The sequence below is a fragment of the Chiroxiphia lanceolata genome, chromosome 21 (genome assembly GCF_009829145.1).
Source record: "Chiroxiphia lanceolata isolate bChiLan1 chromosome 21, bChiLan1.pri, whole genome shotgun sequence".
NCBI classification, from domain to species: Eukaryota; Metazoa; Chordata; class Aves; order Passeriformes; family Pipridae; genus Chiroxiphia; species Chiroxiphia lanceolata.
This window is the reverse complement of record NC_045657.1, coordinates 8,312,185-8,331,920: the sequence shown is the minus strand read 5'-3', so window position 1 is coordinate 8,331,920 and position 19,736 is coordinate 8,312,185.

Genomic DNA, 19,736 nt, shown 5'->3' with positions numbered 1-19,736 from the left:
GTCCTAGGTTTTGAAACCATCTGTATATTTTCGTGGTTTCAGCTCTCTATCCCATTTATGGGGAGAAGAAAAATGGTTGACTAATGGAGTTGGTCGCATGGGACCAAAAAAATTACATTCTGTTTCTGAGGTCTTTTGAAATGCAAACAATGGGTTGTAAGTTCTTGAAATTAGACCTGTAATTGCTTAAAAAATCTTGGTTTATGGCCTGTTTTTCTCTTCTGATCTTGATATATTTTTAAGGGACACAGGCAAAACAGGAGTTTTAATAGACAGAGGTGCTCAGTGTAAGAGTAAGATATTTTTCTATATAGACTTTCAAGCCCTGATTTATAGCAGGCAATCCATTTCTGACAGCTTTAAGCAAGTGTATTCCACTGCTGCACCTGGCTTTGTGAGGGCAAAATCACATCCTTTACTTGAGCTTATATGGTATCTCAGTGATGATGGATGATGCTGCTCATGCTTTGAATGGTGCCACTGCATTTTCTGTGAAGTGTGGACTCAACAAAAGTGTATCAGCAGACAGAGCCAGCTCCTTCTGAATTTCAATCTGTGACAACTTTCTCAATGCACACTGGCCTACTTTGACCCAAGGGATTATCCTGATGGGTGCTTCCCAGCGCAGCAGAGCTTCAGAGTTCAAATTCTGGTGTCCTCTGGCGCATTTCTGATGTCTCTGGCTTTACTGATGGCGTCCTGTTACAGGAAGAATTTTGGCCGGTGCATGATGTTCTCCTTTCAGCTGTTTTACATAGCTGAGGAGGACACCATCCTGACTAAGCACAGTTGGCAGCAGAGTGTCTGGTCTTTGCTGTGAGAAGATCTTCTTGGCTTACTTTTCTGCATTTTTTTTTTTCTCCTTCCCCCATGTGTTTGTGCATTATCCAGCAGGGAAGGTGGGGCAGGCACTGGTTGGAGGAGCAATAAGCACTGTGACAGTCCCAGTGGAAGGCAAGAGAAAGGAGTTGTGGTTTAACAGCCCTCACTCTTCATTGCATTAGAAGGTGAATGGTTGAGAAGGTTATGATAAGGATGTGGATTTATCTTCTGTTTGTCTCTGGTTTGGTTGGTTAGTTTTCACCTGAGCTGATGGGATGGGGGGAGTGGGGAAGACTTCTTGGGCAGCTCAGCACTGTGAGGGGAAGAAATGGTTTTACAGGTTGAACAAAGCAAGGCAAGATTGCCAGAAATGCAGGAATTAGGAACGAGGCTTGATATAAGTGATATGATGAGTTCAAAAGTCCCTTTAAAAGAAACCTTTAGCACATTTCTGACCCCACAGAGTTAGAGGACTGGTCCCCCAACTGCTGTGATGAGAGGGACAAAACCGGTATGGTCCAGAGGACTGTTGTGCAATCCTTCATGGCCCTGGCTGGGATTTGAAGTCCCTTGCTGTTCTGAGCATAGTAGAAAACTCTGTGCACTGACATTCCCTCACAGATAACTGGCTGGGAAAGGATTTTTTCAGGCCCACTACTCCACCTCCACCCACACTTGCACTCCCAGAGTCACCAAAGAAAGTTTAAAAATACTCTGCCAAGTGTTTTCTCAGTTAATTTCTTTAGGCCTTTTTGCATTTAACCCATGTTTTGATTCTTGATTTGTTTTGTCCCTGAAGAAAATATCCCTTCTGGGGGATGATCCTTAAGTGTTGGATTTGTGAGAGACTCATAGGAGACTGCCTTAGCAATAATCACCTTGTAAGTACTGCCAGGCAATGCTTCTCTCTGTGCACATTTGTGATCTGGGAGTCCTGTTCAGCACTTTTTGAGGGGAATCAAAACAGGGTTGGATTTCAACATCACTGGAAGAGAGGGAACACAGAGCACAGATTGCATTGCAGGGAAAATACCCAGCACATCATGTGTCTGCTCACTCCTTGTTCCTGTACTTGAGGGACCAACCTCTCTTTTTTGCTTTGGTGTAACAAGGGATGGCCTTTTGCTTCTGCTTTCTTGGGCTTTGAACTTGGGGAAGAAACGGGGGGATTCCACTTTTATCATATCTGCAACTCAATGCCACAAGATCCTCCTGTCAGGTCCACCTGCACTTCCAGGTGAAGAGTGGAAGAGAGGGCAGGGTGCAGCTCCAGGCTCAGCCCAAGTCACTTAATCAACCCCTCACTCTCAGAGACTGAGAAACCTGCTTGGGATATGCCTCTAGACCCTCCTGGCTCTTGTATGCAGAGGATCCTGGTCTGTCCCACCAATGATTCCCACCACCACCACTAAGGTGATGGGGGCACAATAACTTTGATGTACAGTCAGCAGTTCTTGTAGGAAGTTTACAACCTGTTCATTTATCAAGGTTTTCAATGTGTGTCTGGCTGGAGAGGAATAAACCCAGGAGATATATTCCTTCAGGAGGTGGGTTAATCCTGCTTCAGCAGTTCCTGGAGGGAGTGGGTGCCAGGAGAGCTGTTTCTGTACATCCAGTGCATTCAGATGAGGTTCAGCACACACACTGGCTTCCTTAGCACCTCTGCTCTTCAGCATCCCAAGAGAAGTCCCAAGTAAATTACCAATTACATTTTGTGCCTTAATTAAACAGAAAGGTGGGCAGCTTCACTGTGAGCCACAGTGTTAAATAATCTCTTGAATGATGACAGAGTCAGTAAGTTGGGGCACTGCTCGCTGCTTTCCTTCACATATCAGTGATTTATCACACAGATTCCCCTGTGAGTGGTGAGTTCTGTGTCATCCCAACCTGGCCAAGAGAGTTTTGGAGGTTTGGGGGTGGTATGAAGAGCCTTGAGCACTTACTGAAGCCAGAGGGAGCCCCAGGCCATCAAGGACTGTCTTCAAGATGCTCAGAACCCTGTGACATCTGGGCCCTGTGTGTAAGTATGAAAGCAAGGAGTGTATCCAAAATTTGTGCCACAGAGGGAAGCGTTGGCAACATGACAGGAACCCAAAGGTTGTGTTTCATTTGCATGTGTATTTGCATAATTGCAAATGCATGAGATGCACGTTAATAATCACTCTTGCATCTTTATCATTCTCAATAAGTACTGAGAAAATTTCTTGCTCTTGGAGTGCATCAGCAATAAAACCCTGCAGTGTCCTCATTCTGTAATCGTAGGGAATTAGGGACACCTTGGGAGGGACATGTTTTATCATTCTGTTGGATGTGTTTGCCCTTAAACCTGTAGTCCATAAAATTTTACTCTGGACTCATTCTGGGTAAGAGAAATTAACTGTGAAGGGAAGAGGACTTTGAAATTTTTATACCAGTGGGGGTATTTTGAGGAACCTGGAAAAGCTGGCACCTGGATCCTCCTGAATTTTAGTGGAAGTTCCACTGCCTCTTGCTCTGTTCAAAGCCTCAGCAAAAACTGATGGGGCCTGACCAAGGAGGAGTGTAACTTTTTTTGTGTGTTGTGTATTGGGATTGACTTAAAGCATCGTGTTGGATGGAGCTGTTTGCTCAGTACAGTCTAATACCATCCCTGCCACAAAAACTTCATTTCTCATTTAGTCAGTGCATAAAAATTGTTGGAAGAGGGAATGCTGAGTCTGGTTTTGCATGTCAGAAAAAGCTCTTCTATACCAGCTTGTCTGTTTTTCAGCCTTAGCGACCAAACTTCTCTCATTCTCTACTTTGCAATCATTTCTTCTGACACCTCTGCTCTGGATTATGCTGCCATGGCATCACTTAGTTGCTGAAAATCGCAGTGGTTATTGGATGGAGAGTGATGGATTTCTGCAAGGGATGAAATGATCCAGTTGTCTCCTGCAGGAGGGACCTGACTGTGATGGCCTTCATTTGATGGACCAGTGCTGTGTTCCAGCCTGGGAAGTCTGGACTTTGCTCATGCACTTCTACAATGTTTTTGTTACAGTTGGCCCAAAAATGAGAACTCAGTTCAACAGAAAACATTTTTCGACTTTCTAATGTTTGTTTTCATTTTTTCTCAGATTTAAATCTTTTAACATTTTTTTAAGTTGGGGGGGTGGAAGGATACAATTACATCCCTCCGAAACCATCGCTGTCCAGTGGCTTGGATTGAGATGACTCAAGTTCAGAGTCCTTCTTTTCTTTATCTAGGCCTTGAGTCAAATCTAGGTGGGTACCTTAATCATGTTAGAGGGTGTTCTGGAATAGATTTATGAATCCCATCTTGATCTTCTTTTAAAACAACAGTGTGGCTGAAACTTATCACTCATTTCAAGAAATCAGCATCTTCTCTAAAAACAAATAAATATCAACAGGTATCATTGATATTCTTCCTTTATCTCCTGTGCTGTAAACACAGTAATTAGGGAATATCAGCTTAATTGCTAAAGACAGGATAGCTTATGAATTTACTGCTGCAGCATCTCAGTCTAATTTCTCTCTTGGGATACTGGCTCCAGAGTCTTCTCAGTGAAAAAGGGAATCTTCATTAATTTGTCCAAGGAAGCAACAGCCTGTGAAGAAGTGGACAAGCTACTCACAAACCTTGTTCTGCATGAGAGGAGTCCCAGGGTTTTGCAACAAGCAGTGCCACGTTTCAGGCACCTGCTTTTCCTCAGGAGGACGAATCCGTTGCTCTTGATTGACTGTTCCACTGCAGCTTCTCAGGGGTGTGGGAAACTGCTGAGCTTTTGCATAATTGTCTCTTACACTTCCATTTCAGACGCCTTCAAATGTTTCTAAACTTAACACATGGGAGGGTGAGAAGGCATTGATTGGTTTCTCTGAGGCAGAGATCTCACGTTTTCCTTCGACGGGATTTCACTTTACCCTTCAAATAATGTTTGTGCCCTCAGAGTCATTGTGGCTTCTGTGCTTACTTTGAAACTCTATTGATCAGGTAATTAAAGTGGCTTCTGACTGCCTCAGGAATTCAGCAAGATTGAGACCTAGACTTTCTCATCTGGTTTCAGCAACCTCAATCTGTCCTTCATTTTAATCTTAACTCCCCACGTGATTCTTGCAGTTCCTTGCAGGTCTTGCAGCCTGTGCTCCTCAGCATCTCCAACTGTGCAGGATTTAGTCAACTGCAAGATTTTGATGGATCTCAGTCCTGCATTATATTAATCCCAGTCTTGCATTGCAGCTGCCTCATTTTAGTAGTAAACTGCTGTCCACAGACCTCAAGGGAGATTTTGGGAACCACTGTGCCCAACGCATGGACATACATTCCCTTGGCTTTTGCTCACCTCCAGCAAAGCAATGGGAATGATTTTAGTGCTTTTTATTTCAAATTATCCATCTGATGGAGACATGGATGCAATAATCATCATTCACTGTTCAAAACCATCACTGGGTCACTTCGTGTTGCCTGTGGATGATGCCAAAGGTGCTTGCAACAAAAAACCCTATGGAAGGATGTCTGGTTGATTGACTAAATTAAGTACAAGGTGAGCCAATAAAAAAAAGAAGCAAGACAGTCAACCATTCAATCTCTTTTCATCTCTGCAATACCTTTCCCAGCTGCTACTTCAAAGCCCTTCACAAAATTATCAATACTTTTAAAAGCTGTCAGGGATTGATAGTACAAATCCAGATGCAACTAAATTATTTTGGGGAAGAAGGGGTTTAAAAAAGGTGTTTTAAGGAATAAAATACACACTAGTAACAAGAGGAGGCAAGTCAAGAGTGAATGTAAGTACACTCTGGCAGAGAGCTTCCCAGCTGAGGAATATAAAGCAATAAGCCTATTGGCCAAAAGTTTTTGTCCAAGACTTCCTAAGTCCAGCATTACCTATAATCATGTCCAATCTTGCTGATCCAAAAGTCAGTTTTTCAACTCTATTCCGACTGAAATTAGAAACCCATATAGAGATCTCAGATTGGTGAAAAAAAGCCTGTTACTGTGCATGCCAGAGATCATTCCTGCTGCCACATTCTGGACCAAGTGCAATTTCTTCTAATAAAAACATTTCTGGCAAAGCTGTACATTAAGAGTGTAATCGAATCTGGATGTGAGGAAAGCATGCAAACTTGCTTCCAAGTCAGCAAGAGTTAGGCAGGATTTAATACTCCATGTATTTTTATTATGATATAAAAAGCTGTTATATTGGTATTTTTAATACATTTATCAAAAGGAAACTGCAAATCCAAAGTCACTTCCAAATTTCCCACTGATACAGGAATGAGTAGCTGAGACAATTCTGAAGTGAACTGAGGCAATGGGATTTTGTAATAGGGGTTTTGCTGCCAGGAGACCAGCACTGGGTTTGACTTTTAACCAGTTCACACCAGACCTGTGCAAACATTTCCCCCAGCATTTGCTGTAGAGTGAAGCCGATTTTTTTCCCCTCGTCCACTCTGTGCACGTTCTTCTGCTGGGTCTTCATGAACCTTTTAGCAACCCAGGGGATCTCCTGGGATGACAAAGCCAGTCACCAATCATGCACCAGCAGCTCCCACCACAGCCAGCACCACTTACTTAGGGGCCTAAGAATAGGAGGCGGCAGACATTTCTATTAAACCCTCTTTTTTAAGAAGAGCTTGGCTCTCATTTGCTTGCCTAAATAAGGTCCAGATTTTTCAGAAGAGCTCAATAGATTGCGTGCTGAACACTTGTGAAAATAGAGCCTACGTTTCACGTCTGCTCTGGGGCTCGAGGCTTGCAGAAAGCTGGCCTTGAATTTCTCGTTCTCGGACAAACAATGGACGTTGGGGATACCTTGGGGTTGGTTCTGCCTTCCCTGGTCCTGGGGTTTCCAGTGGTGTGACGCCATCCTGTGTGAGTGGCCGGGCTGGTGTGACATCCTGGGGATGGTGTGGGAGGAAACGGGAAGGGGCCTCTGATTTTGGAGACGGGCGTTTCCTTCCCTGCTCCACCAGAGATGGTCTTTGGCTGGGAGTTTCTGGCTGTTTAATGGATATTTGGGGGTCAAAAGGAAGCCAAATAAGATCCTTTGAAAGGACTTGATTTTGAGACTTCCCTCTGCTCTTTCATCCACACCTCAAGCCAGGCAGTGACCGTGGAGGCACTCGGTCATCGCTCAGAGCCACGTTCTCAGTTGGTTTGCCCTGACTTCTTGGTTTGTTTGCTTGCTTTCTAGAATTCTTGCCTCCCAGGGATTTGGGAGGACAAATGCATTAATGCTATAAATAGTGTTTGGGAGCCAAGCTAATAGAGAGTGTAAATCCCATGCACTGATTCAGAAGCCCACTTTAGAGCAGCCTGGGGGCATCTCACCAGCTTTTGATTCCTCCTCAGTACCAATTACTTTTGGATGCTAAACAACCCATCCTGAAGCTTGACTGTACTACAGCATCTTTCATCCTGAAAACCCTAAAACTCCCCAGCAAATACATTACATAAACTGTACAGGGATCACTTTACCCATCTTTAGAAAGCAGCCTTTGTGGGTTTGGAAACTGTGAGCTGAGAACAGCAGTGTTATGCAGGAAGCATCATTTTTAATCAGGATGTTTCATCTACAAAGTGAAAGCCTCTTGCCAAAAGCACTCTCATCTCTGACCCCTTATGCAGTGATATAATGTAGGTCCTCTTGGGGCGTGAGAGATGCTGAGGTCAGCCTTGCCATGTACTCTGAATTACTGATATTAAAGAGGATTAAATGGTATTTCTACCACCTGATACAGTTAATAAGACAGCATCCAGATCAACTGTCTTGAGCCCTGTAAAATAATCATAAGCAGTATCCAGTTCTATAATGGCAATAAAAGTGTAATAAGGTCTTCTAAACAGAGTAACAAAAGTTGAACAAACACAATATTAAAACACTACGTATTAGTATATTTTTTTTTTTAGAAGTCCGTAACAAGGAGATCCTTTGGCACAGAAACACAAAATCAAATTTAACAAGCAAGTTAAATAAGCAATTAGGAGTGGGGATTTTAAACTTCTTTCCAGTCTCTGTTGCTCTAACTCAGCACAAGTGGGGATCTGCCTTGTGTGCTGCAAACCCTCCCTGGCGATGGCTCTACCTGAACAGTTACCAGAGATTGGCAGTTTTAGATAAAAACTGAAGACCTGATTCTCATGGGGGGTCAAATTCCCCAAAGTGACCCTTCCTTACACACCAGCCTTGTGTCTGAGTGCTCACCCAAGATGTTGGAGGCCCACGTTCTCTTTATTCTGGGAGAATTCAGACCACAATCTCCTCCTTTCTAGAAAGATCTCTGCCTGGGGAGCTGGTTGCTCTGCACTGGGTGAGTTTTCCAGCATGGCATTTGTTAATTTTCCTGGTCTCTGAATCAGAATGTAAGAGTCATTGGATGAGGAGGAGGTGGGGGGCAGAAAACTTGAGGCCTTGTAAAAAGTGTCTTTGCCAGAGATAGGAGACCTGAGTTCCAGCTGTAACTCCAAGCTTGTCCAAGTGTTTTCCATGGCACAGCTGAACAAGTGAAGAAACAAAACCAGAGGAGTTTGAGGAGTTTAGAGGAGCTGAGTGAGGTGCCTTTAGGGTTGGCAGAAATTTTCAGGTTGCTGTTTGGAGCACAAGAATCCAAATTCGGAATCTTAATCTGAAGATCCAAGTCCTGTTTTGGCTTAGTCCTGATACACTCTCCAAAAAAATTACCTTGGCCTTAAAATAATGTGTGTACACCAAGCAATAGGCATGTTTTCTGCTGGATGAGCTCTCCCAGGAAACCGTGGTGTCTTTCTAGCTCAGCCACTGGGATTTTACTGGCAAACTGCACATCAATGTGTGAGGTCCTCAGAGGCTGCACACTGGAGGAGCTCCATGACTGATACTCCTGGTATTCACATTTGCACCACTGCCATTTGAATGATCTGGTCCCTTGGAGCCATAAAGAAGACAAGCCTCCCTCTTGGCTTTTCCAACTGCTGATTCTGTCGTGGACGTCCTTAAAATAAGGTGGGATTTTTAAACTGTTCCCTTCAAGTGTTGTTACAAGAGGGATTTGAGAGGGATTTTGCAAAACTGGACTGGTGTGCTGCCATCCCTGGCAATTCTTTGTTGATAATGGACTCCACCACCTCTAGAGTCTCTGTTTCTGCAATTATTGGAAATGTCATGGATGGCAAGTGATGGATAAAGTAAAGACAACCAACTGTTCTGGAGGAGTGCAGTGCCTCAGCAACATTTTGCTTTGCTGTTTTCATAGAGCATCTGTCTTGCTCAGGAGAGGCCTGTCCTGGTTTAACTCTCTGCTCAACAGCAGCAGAGCAGCAGTGAGCACTAGACATGTCCCTTTTTATTCTCCTCTGTATGACAGAATATTTCCCTTCTGCTGTTTTATTTTTCCCCAAGAAACTTTTATCTGTAGCCACATGTGCAAAACTCTCAAATGGGCTGTTTCAAATCTAGTCAAGGTCATTGAAAAAAGATATTTTTAAAGTGGTTAGGGCTCTTAAAACTCCTCTTGGATTCCCCAGAAGCAAAAAAAAGCAGCATTTACCCTGTAAGCCTTATAGATCAAGGACTTGAGTATCTTTCAACATCCTAAAGCCCATGCAGACTTTAAACTGGTATTCCCAGCTCATTTGCCAAAAGAAGAGGAAGAAAATGAAATGAACTGAAAGCTTTTGCCTTGAGGTCTGCTGCAACAGGGCCTTCAGAAGTCTGGAGTCGGAATTGTTTCAATCTATGTAAATATGGGGAAATTAAATTCCATATGTCCCATGCCAGATGCTCCCAGCTGCTGCTGCTGGTGTGGGGAACCGTAAGTAGACAGTTTAGCCCCATCAAGCAGGGGGGAGAATGAAAAATAAAAGGGGGGGGGGATTGTTATTTTGGGGTCGGGAGGGTAATGTGCACGAGTGGCTGTGCCAGTGAGCTGACAAGCCAAGTCACTGGACAGTTGTAAGTGCTGTGTGAGGCTTCAGGCTGGACGATCCCAGGGAGAACGTCGCAGTTCTTGGCGTGAGAGCTCGGACCTGATGCATATTGTTTATTTCAAAGCATACAGAAATCGTGTGCCTGTGGGAAACCGTCAGGTTTGGGCTGTGAGTGGCTCGAGTGGGTAAATCTGACTTTGTTGTAGCCTGGGAAAAATAGCCCAGAGCAGGGAAAGGTCCGTCACTGAACCCACCAGCCAGGGACTGCGCAGGCCACTCATCACCAGAGCCTGTGCCAGGACGTGCCCCACCATCACCCACGTTCATCACCTCAGCTCTGGCCTTTAGGCCAGGCCTGATTTCTGCCTTAGGTCGGGCTCACGCGTGTTTATTGGATCGGGCTGTTATTTATATCACGAGCCTCGTGCCGTGGAAGGGAGAGAAGGGGAACGACACAACCGCAATTTTAAATGACCCGTTCTTAAAAAAGCTCCACACGCCCTAATGAAACCAGAGATTTAGGAATCCTCGTGGAAACTCCAGCTACCTAAAAATAGGCAGTGCCCCTCTCGTGTCCACAGGGATCCTTCGCCGTGCTCTTGGCCGGCAGCGCCGCCGCGCCCCATCCCAGCTGGAGGCGTGTGGAAGTGCCGGGCTCCGGCTGGCTGCTCCTGCCTCCCTCCCCCTTTTTTTATGTTTTTTTCGGACGTGGTGACAAGTGGAATGGTCTCCAAAAGAGAGCAGCCTTGTGGCTTGTCCCGCCATCGCTGCAGACATTCAGTAAACACGAGGGAAGCCGGAGCCCCGCGGCCAGGGCGCGGGAGGGAGCAGGCGAGGAGGGCTGAGTGGTTACTCAGCATTTGGTGTCTGAGGTGAGAGTTACTGTGGAAAAACCCTGCAGTTTTATTGTTCTAACCTTTATTTAAACATAGAACCTATAACCTGTTTTTCCAGAGAATTTAAAATAGCGGGTTTTTTTTTTCTGCTCGCAACCGCCCCGTCCAACTTCTGAGGTATCACATACTTCTGTATTATTTTATGGAGTTGACAGAGGGGGAGTCTAAGGGGAAAAAACAGCTGCAATAGCCAAGGTAGTGTGTGGAATAAACCCGTGTGTGTGTGTGACTCGGGAGGAAGGTTGGCTGCCACGAGCTTGCCAAAGCCTGTTCTTGCTTTTGCCTTCGCCATCCTCCTCCTGCTCTCCCTGGCACGAGGGGCTGCCAACAAAAAAACCCGTTTGCCCACGCAGCGCCCGTGAGAAGGGCTCGGGGTGGCCGACCTCGTCCCCAGTGTCCCACCCGAAGGAATTACTCGTGTACTTCTCCAGCGGACACGTACCATTAGAACTGATATTTAGTAGTGGCGTGCCTGGAAAAAGGAGTTTGTGTGTGAGTGTGGTGGGGTAGAGGATGCCAAACCAGCGCGGGGGTTTCCTCGGTGCTGCAGGAGCTGCTCGGCCTGGCGCGGTCGTGATGCTCCACAGTGGGGTTTACCGGGTTCCAGGATGCAGGGCCTCCCCACCACTGCCCTGCCAGAGACAGGCAGCGGTGCTTTGGCTTCCTGTATGTCCTGGGAATCCCTAATGACATCCATTCGTGCTCCCCCTTGGTTTCCTGTAGCATGGTAGAATGCTTCGCTGGAGACTCTTGCTGTAGAGCAGCCGTGAGGAAACACAAGGGGGAATGGCCTTAAGCTGAAGGAGGGGAGGTTTAGATTAGATATTAGGAAGAAATTCTATACTTAGAAGGGTGGTGAGGCCCTGGCACAGGTTGCCCAGAGAGGTTGTGGACTCCTCATCCCTGGAAGTGTCCAAGGCCAGGTTGGACTGGGCTTGGAGCAACCTGGGACAGTGGAAGGTGTCCCTGCCCATGGCAGCGGGTTGGAATGAGATGGGCTTCAAGGTCCCTTCCATTCCAAACCATTCTATGATTCTGTAATTCTGTTCTCAGAGGGCAAACCCACACAGATCTGGGGGACAGATAGACCACTGTTCTCCTGGTGCTTCTCTCCCCGCTGTCTGTCAGATGCTTCCCTGATGTCATGGATTTAATTCTTCATTTGCTGTGTTTTTCAATAGCTGGCATTTTATCTCCAGGTTGACCACAGGTTGCCCACCTGTCTGCCAGTCTTGAAAAACAGGGATGAAGAAGTCAAAAAGTGTTTGAAAATCAGGGCTGAAACATAGAGGATGTATAGAATTAATGTCAGTTGTTAACCAAGTCAAAATGGTTTGGAGATGGTGGGTGGGTGGGTGTCCATCTGGTCAGAGTGGGTTCAGAAAGGTGAGGTGTGTTTGTGGGGAAACATTGGATTGGTTTTGTTTGAACAAAAGGAAGGAAACATTTTGCATTGAGTTGGTTATCTCAAGGTGAACCTGTTCTGTACACAGGGCACAAAGGAAAGTTTTCTTCCCAGGATTTGACAAGATCTGTCTGTTGGTTCTTCACAAGCAGGTTTTTCGTAGCCATCTACGTGGATAGAACAGCAACAGTCCTCCCTGTTTTACATGACAAGAGTTGTCTTGGTGTAAAATTGCAAAGGAGGTTAAAATTAAGGTAAAATTGCCTATCCTTGGCCAGTGTGTTTGGTGGATCAAGTTGAGGCAGAAGGTTGTTCATGTTTATTATTCCTTGACCGCTTGTATTGCGTAAAACACTAAAATCTCTTTGATGCTCTCGGAATAAACTTCCAAACTGTTTCAGATAGAGACCAAGGCAGCAGGTTAATCAGTGACTCAACCAATATATCCTGGTACAAGTTCTTAGATCAATCATGATTTATGATGGGAATATACAGAAAGGCTAAGAGAGCATTGTGTGGTTTCTCAGGGACAATATTCAGGCAGTAAATCAAAGGAGGCTGCTAAGGGTCAAAACTGAATAGAAAGTGCAGAGATGGGTTAGAAAGATTTTCAAAGATCTCTGCCTCTGTGTTTCCTCTGCTGCTGTCCAATATAATTATTCATCTAAGGTATTCACAGGAAAAAGTGACTTTTTTTTAGGTGTCCCTGGGTGAACATAAGTTGCTCATAGCGTGAGTGTCTTTCTGACCAATGTCTCTAAACATGTGGAATGTTAACTGAGCTTTTTTCAACCTCTGTAATCACATGGTATTTAGGTTTGCTTTGAAGTCCTTAGTGAAAGTTCAAGTTGGTTTTTATTTACCATAATTTATTTACCTACTTTTAACTGTGAAAAAGGGCACTTCTACCATGATGTCAGGGGCCCAGCCTTCCTCTCTGCTCCCCTCCCACAATGTGACCATTATATCAACATATGGCAAACATTTCTCCTATTCTGTGTTTACTCCCAGCAGTAAAAATTCAGTAAAAAGCCAAGGGCCTTCCATAGAGAGAGGAAAACTCAACTACAACCTCCAGGACAGGAAAAGCAAATACTCTTTTAACAAGAAAGTTATTGGGACATTGCTAAATATTTCCAAGAAATAAAATAACAAAGGAGCTTGTATCCAAGAGGAGTCACATATCTTCAGAAACTATAAGTATCACGGAAAAAAATCCTGAAGGATTATTATTGAAAGGTTAGCTGAAATTAAAAGCACGTTTATGCAGCCAAAAGGAGGTTTTGGGCTTTAATTCATTAGCTCAGGTTTCATTTACCAGGATTCCGCCCCCGGCACGTGTAATAAGATTAGTTCATTAATCGTTGAGTCCTTGGGAATTAACATACTAGAGGTGCTTTTCTCCCCCTCTGAAAAGTCCCCCTGGATATACAAACACAGCAGAGATTTTGTTGAATGTGGGATCAGAGCTAGTCGTGCCAGGTTTGGCTTGATGAGAATGACTGAATCCTATAAACAAGTGAACAGTGGGAGAAATGTATTAAGTAAAAAAAAAAAAAAAAAAAAATAAACCTTGTTTTGTCTTTTAGAGTTGTACTGCAACGTTTGGGTGATTGCAGGCGGAAATCCAGTGAATTAACTCTTTTGAAAAGGGGAAAAAAAAAAAAGGAGAGAAAAGAAAAGGATATATAGAGTGGCTTGTTTACAGAATAATTACCCTGGGAAGTCGGCTCCCTACCTGCCATCCCAGGAGAAAAGTGAGGGTGGAAGGTGGGAAGGGACCCAAGGAGCAGCAGGGAAGGTGTGTGGTGTGGGTGTGTGTGGATCCTTGGGGCCAGGATTGGGAAGAAGCATTTCTGCCTCCCAGAGAGACATGGTGGACAGCACCAGTCCCAGAGTCACCAGTCCCAGGGGCAGCCCTGACCTTGCTCAGAGGGCAGGACAGAGCCAGACATCCCACAGAACGTGCCTGAGGGTGAGGGGAGGGTCAGAAACGCGAACAAAAGGATTTGGGACTTGTCTTTCCTTCCCTCAGACCCTAAACAAGGTCAAGGCAAGTTGTGGCCCAATCCATTCCAGTGGGAAAGGGCCACCTCTGTAACAAGGTCTTTAAAAAACCCCGTGGGCCCTGCACCAAATTCACACTGTGCCAGGTTGTCCTGCAATTTAAGCAGATTAAAAACACATTTAACAAAGTGCAAGGAAGGAAATGCCCTGATCTCAAGTGGCAAAGGGTCAGAAGTGACATGAATGATTAGGTGCCTTATTGGGTATTTTGAGACGCCGTTGCTCAGTTCTGAGGTTCTTTGAGGATTTTGAAGCAGGGAAGGTAAGGCAGGAGGCTCTGGACTCCTGGGAATTTTACCTGCCAGAGGATATTCGGCTTTCCTTTTCTTGTAATTTCTGAATTGATTTTTCCTTCTCACTGCAATCAGATATAAGCTCTTTTGTAACAGGGACATATTTCTCTTCTAGAACTGTAGGAAAACATTCCTGACACTGGCAAAGGAGGCCGGGAGAGATGATTTATGAGTAGAAGATTAAAAAGAGTTAAATATTGCTAAATTTGGTTTAAAATTACTAAGTAGGTATATGATAACTATCTTCAAACACATAAATACTAGAGAGAAACAGCAGTGTCTGGTCTGAGCCAACAGAAGCAAATCTGTAGGCAGGGGAAGGAAAATAAGTAAAACTCAGGGCAAACATCAAGAGAAAATTCCTTGTAGTGAGACCTCTCTAAAAAATCTCGAGGCACAACAATGCTCCAGTTGTAATAATGTCGTAAAAGTGTCCCAGTGCTACAAATATTGTAAAGAGAGCTGGGGATTTCCCATTTATTGTGCCCAGGTGGGATTAAATAACCCAGGCAAAGGAAGGCTTGATTCAGTCATTAGCCCCTGAGAGGATCTGGAAGGAGAGCAGGAGCAAACAGGGTGAACCTCTCAGTGCCAATAAGTGGAGGGAGACGATGACCAAAGGAAAGGTGAATGTGAAATTATTCTATTTGGGCTCAAAGTGCCACGTGAATGGTGAATGCTCTTAATGAAAGCACGGCTGCTTTAGTAACCTGATACCTCCATTACTATTTTAGGCTGTAATTGTAGCTAATAGGAGGAAATGGATTTATATTTTGCTGGAATGCATTATTTATCAGCAAGAGTTTTAGGATTCGTGCAGCCTTGTGGGGAGAACTGCTTGATAAAGTGCCTGAATAGACTGAGGCAGATCCTCTGTGTGCACTGGCCTTTTGGGTGTGATCCTTAAATCCACAGCAAAACAAAGAAAGAGAAGAATAGTTGTGTAATGACATGGCCAAAGGAGGCTTTTTAAAGTAAAGGCAGCAAGAAATACAAGATGAGGGTGCAATGTCCCTGTGGGATGTAGATGTATAGGGAAGAGGGAGCAGAGAGAGGGCAAAATCTCCCAACCATTCCTAAGTCAAGGGTGCAAGATGTAGAGCAGGACTGAAAAAAAACAATTGCAGGGACCCTTTCCAGACTTGTTGAGCTGATGGTGAAGCCCTCCTAAGATCATAAAGGTTCAGGGGACACCCAGTTTCCTGGAGCAAAATCCTGAAGCATTTCCTTAAAAGAAAAACTTTGTCACCACAGGAGAAAATGTTGCTATCCCAACAAGTCCTGCAATTCCTCAATCTTGAGGAATTTTCATTCTGTGCCAGAGAGGGAACAGTCTGAGTCTACAAATAATGTAGGAACACAGGAGAGAAACACAACAATTGTGGTTTTTGGGAAATGTTTACAAGCAAAGGGAACTGGGCTATGAAATGACAGGACCTGAGGAAATGGCCTGAAGTTGTGTCAGGGGAGGTTTAAGTTGCATATTGAAAGAAAGATTCTTCCCCCAGAGGGTGGTTGGGCACTGCCCAGGCTCCCCAGGGCAGTGGGCACAGCCCCAAGGCTGCCAGAGCTCCAGGAGGGTTTGGATGATCCTCTGGGGCACAGGGTGGGACTCTTGAGGATGGGCCTGTGCAGGGCTGAGGGTTGGACTGGATGGTCCTTGTGGGTCCCTTCCAACTCATCACTTTCTGTGATTCTGTGAAACAGTCACTGCAGTACTGTGGTGGAATCCCATTGTTCAGGACTTCTTTGGAGCAGCTGGACAAAATCCTAGAAAACGTCTTTAAAGACAAACCTGTGCTGGCAGGGAAATGAGCTGGATGCTCCAACTGGACTTGTCCAGCTCCAGCCCTGGAGACACGAGCCCAGCCTCCCAGGAGGGGAGCTGGGGCCCCACTGCCTGAGTCACTCCGGGCAGACCCACGTTCCCTTCCGATCCCGTTGGGCGTCTCCGGCCCCGGAGAGACTGTGCTGGTGTGTTGGTAATTCTTCCCTGGGTCAGGAGTCGTTGCACAACCTGCCCCTTCCGTTAGGAAGTGAGACACCCTCATGAACAACCAGCCAGGCACACACCAGACGTGATTTCTACCCCATCCCTGCTGTTGTATCATCCCTACCTACGTGTTTGTGGTGGCTGCTTCTCTCAAGAACCAAGGGAAACAAAGGCAGCTCTTTTATATGTTGTTTTTCTTAGTAATTTATGATTAATGGGGTAAATCTTGGAAGCCCTACCCAGGGGTTTTCACTTTGCGTTACCCAGGCCTTCTGTTTATACTTGTTTTGTAACAGAAATAAAAAGTATTTCCTTTTAGCCCAAGGCACCTAATCAGGATTAGGACTGGAGGGGAATATTTTGCATTCTTGCGTTCCAGGAGTACCTTGATGTGGAGTTATCTTTTGTCAACTGTAGATTGAATGTTCAATTACACTACTCTTTTTTTTTTTTTTTGAAAGGTATTTTAGGGCCTATCTGATCAACTGATACTGAATACAGTTATTCTCTGCACCACATTTCATGGATGTGGGTCGTCTTACGAGTTCTTGAGCTGAAAGTTGATATTTGTAGAAGAATTTGGTTTGGGAAGCTGCCTCTCTAAGGGACCGAGGGATTTTGGGGGGGTGTATAGTCACTGCTGGACAAGCTGTGCAGCATTCTGGTCTTGTCTGGCACTCAGGTTCTGGGTCTCAGTCTTACATTAAGCTCAGACTAACAACTCATGCTTTTAGTCCCCAGTTTATGCAGTATCTGCAGCACAGGAGTGACCATATCTACCTGCTGGCATTGCCTCCTTCTCTGCAGACCAATGGGCATCATAATGTTCACAAGAAGCTGTGCTTTAGGTACAAACTCAAAGCTCTTTTGAAACAGCATCTCATTTGCAGCTGCTTGAAATAAGTCTTATTCTTACTCTGAAGGGGCCTACAAGGAACCTGGGGAGGGACTCTTCCATCAGGAACTGGAGTGATAAGGCAAGGAGTAATGGGTTCAAGCTGAAAGAGGGGAAACTTATGTTGGATATGTAGAAGAAATTCTTCTCTGTGAGGGTGGGGAGGCCCTGGCACAGGTTGCCCAGAGAAGCTGTGGCTGCCCCATCCCTGGAAGTGTCCAAGGCCAGGTTGGACAGGGCTTGGAGCAACCTGGGCTAGTGGAAGGTGTCCCTGCCCATGGCAGGGGGTGGAATGAGATGGTCTTTAAGGTCCCTTCCAACCCAAGCCATTCTGTGATTCCATTCCCCAGTGGGTGAAGATGATTGAGTGGCAGTAAGACAGATGTCAAATTAAGGCAGAACATGTCCTGGATGCATCTCAGTCAGTGCCTCTTTATCAAAGCCAGACTGAATTGTAGAGCTTTTCTGCAATTACAATAATAAGCAGCTTTATTTAAATGTAATTGCTTTAACTGAAAATATCCTAATGTGGGGCTTTTTGTTCTGTCTGGTGTTTGGAAAAGTCTCCATAGCTTTGAGTCACCTATTTTTAATTTTTAAAAGGTTTATGTCTAGTTAAAGTACAGACATATTATTACGCATCAGAGTCTTAGTCATTTTGTTCTGCTCTTGCATCCTGGTGTGCTTATTCACTTTGGTTTATCTGAATAGGGAGGGAGGGAACCTGAGGAGAGTGGGAAGGGTGCACAGATTGAAGAAAGGACCCATTTACATTTAGAAACAGTTGGGCTTTACTCTTTTTTTTAGATTTCTATTTCATTGACTTATTTCGAATAGTGATATAAGTGTGAAATAATGAAAAGTCTAGAAACCCCCTGTTTTTTCTAAGAAGCTTTCTGATTGTACACTGGATTGGAGAATCCCATCGAGCTGTAACATCAGATCTCACCTCTCCAAATAGCTTCTCTATTTACAGAGCGTTATTTGCTATTATTTTTATATGAAGGGATTACTTGTTTCTGGTTTATTAATATTGGGTTTCCCTTCGCGTTCCTGTGACTGCAGCGTCCTCAGAAAGCAGCGTTGTTACAGCAGTGCTTGGCAGACCTCACTGGGAACCCAGAAAAACTTCCAATCCCTTTTACCTTTGGTTTTCCAAGATTAAAATTTGCAGCAGGAATGTGTACATTTGGCTTATCACCTAAATATCCAGGCTGGTGCTGCTGGGTTTGGGCTGCAGTGAAGCTCCTTCTCTGCTCGGTCGCCTTTGCTCCCCACCCTTCCTGTTTGAGCTGTGGTCTGTTCAGCCACGCAAGAGCTTTTTGGATCAGGGCTCCTGAACCTCCTCTCGACCCCGTGCAGGGCTCCCTGCACAATGTGAGTCACTTCAAAGTTTGGCCTCGTTTTTCCTGAATGTTGGGTAAATGACATCACTGGGCTCTTGGTGGGACAGCTGTGGGCTCCTGGCCTGGAGAGAGGACACGGAGGTGATGCTGCCCAGCAGAAGCTGCCACTGTGTCCCTGAAGCAACCTCTGTACCTGTGTGCTCCCTGTCACATTGTCTTCAGGCACTGTCAAAATTACTAAGTGCCTAAGAGGTGATTATTAAATAAGGCTCATGTGTCAGGAGAACAACTCAAGTGCACTGTGTGGAGGAAAAGCATTGGCCAGGTAGAAGGACAGGGCATAGGAAAATGGTGAAGGACACATCTGTAAATTAATATGAAGAAAGGAAGCTGAAATTCCTTTCAGCTTGTCCTGAACTCAGCTCTCTGTTTGCTTGTTGTTGCTTTTACCAACAGGGAAGTCAGCCTTTTAAATCTCTCTCCGCTGTGCAGGTGGCAGTGTAAGTAGCATAAAACAGAACTTGTCAAGCCCAGGAATCTGGCTTGTGGAGAGCAAAATCCCAGAAAGACGGAAGAAAAAAAAAAAACCAACAAAAAACCCTCAGCCCCAAAACAAAACAAAAACACGATACCTAAACCAGACTTCCACTTCTGGGATCAGATCAAAACAACAAAAAGCCCAGAAAGATTAAACTAAGCTCAACTCAAATTAGTTTATTGTGTTGCATGTTTCTCGAGGCAAAAGAGTTTACTTTGGAATTAAAGCACACCCAGAGAACACAGCCCTGACTGGACACTCGGCGCTAATGGCTTGCAGAGGAGTTCAGGGAAGTTGACTCTAAAAAACAGATGGGTGTCGAGAGGCACCGTTGAGGTCTCTGCATTCCTCTCCTCGTATCGACATGGGGTTGTTGTGCTGAGATGGTCAGAAACTATGCAGCTGTTTGATTCCTCTGCCTGAGCAGCTCTGCACACCCCCTAGGGCCCTACAGACAGTGTAAGGCAGCCCCTGGCTGGACCATCCTGCTGCAAACACGGGGAGGGCTGGAGGACAGGGAGGGTGCTTCAGGGGTGGAGATAAACTGCCCATGAAGGGCTCTGGGTGGCTCTTTAGAAGTGTATTTGCCTC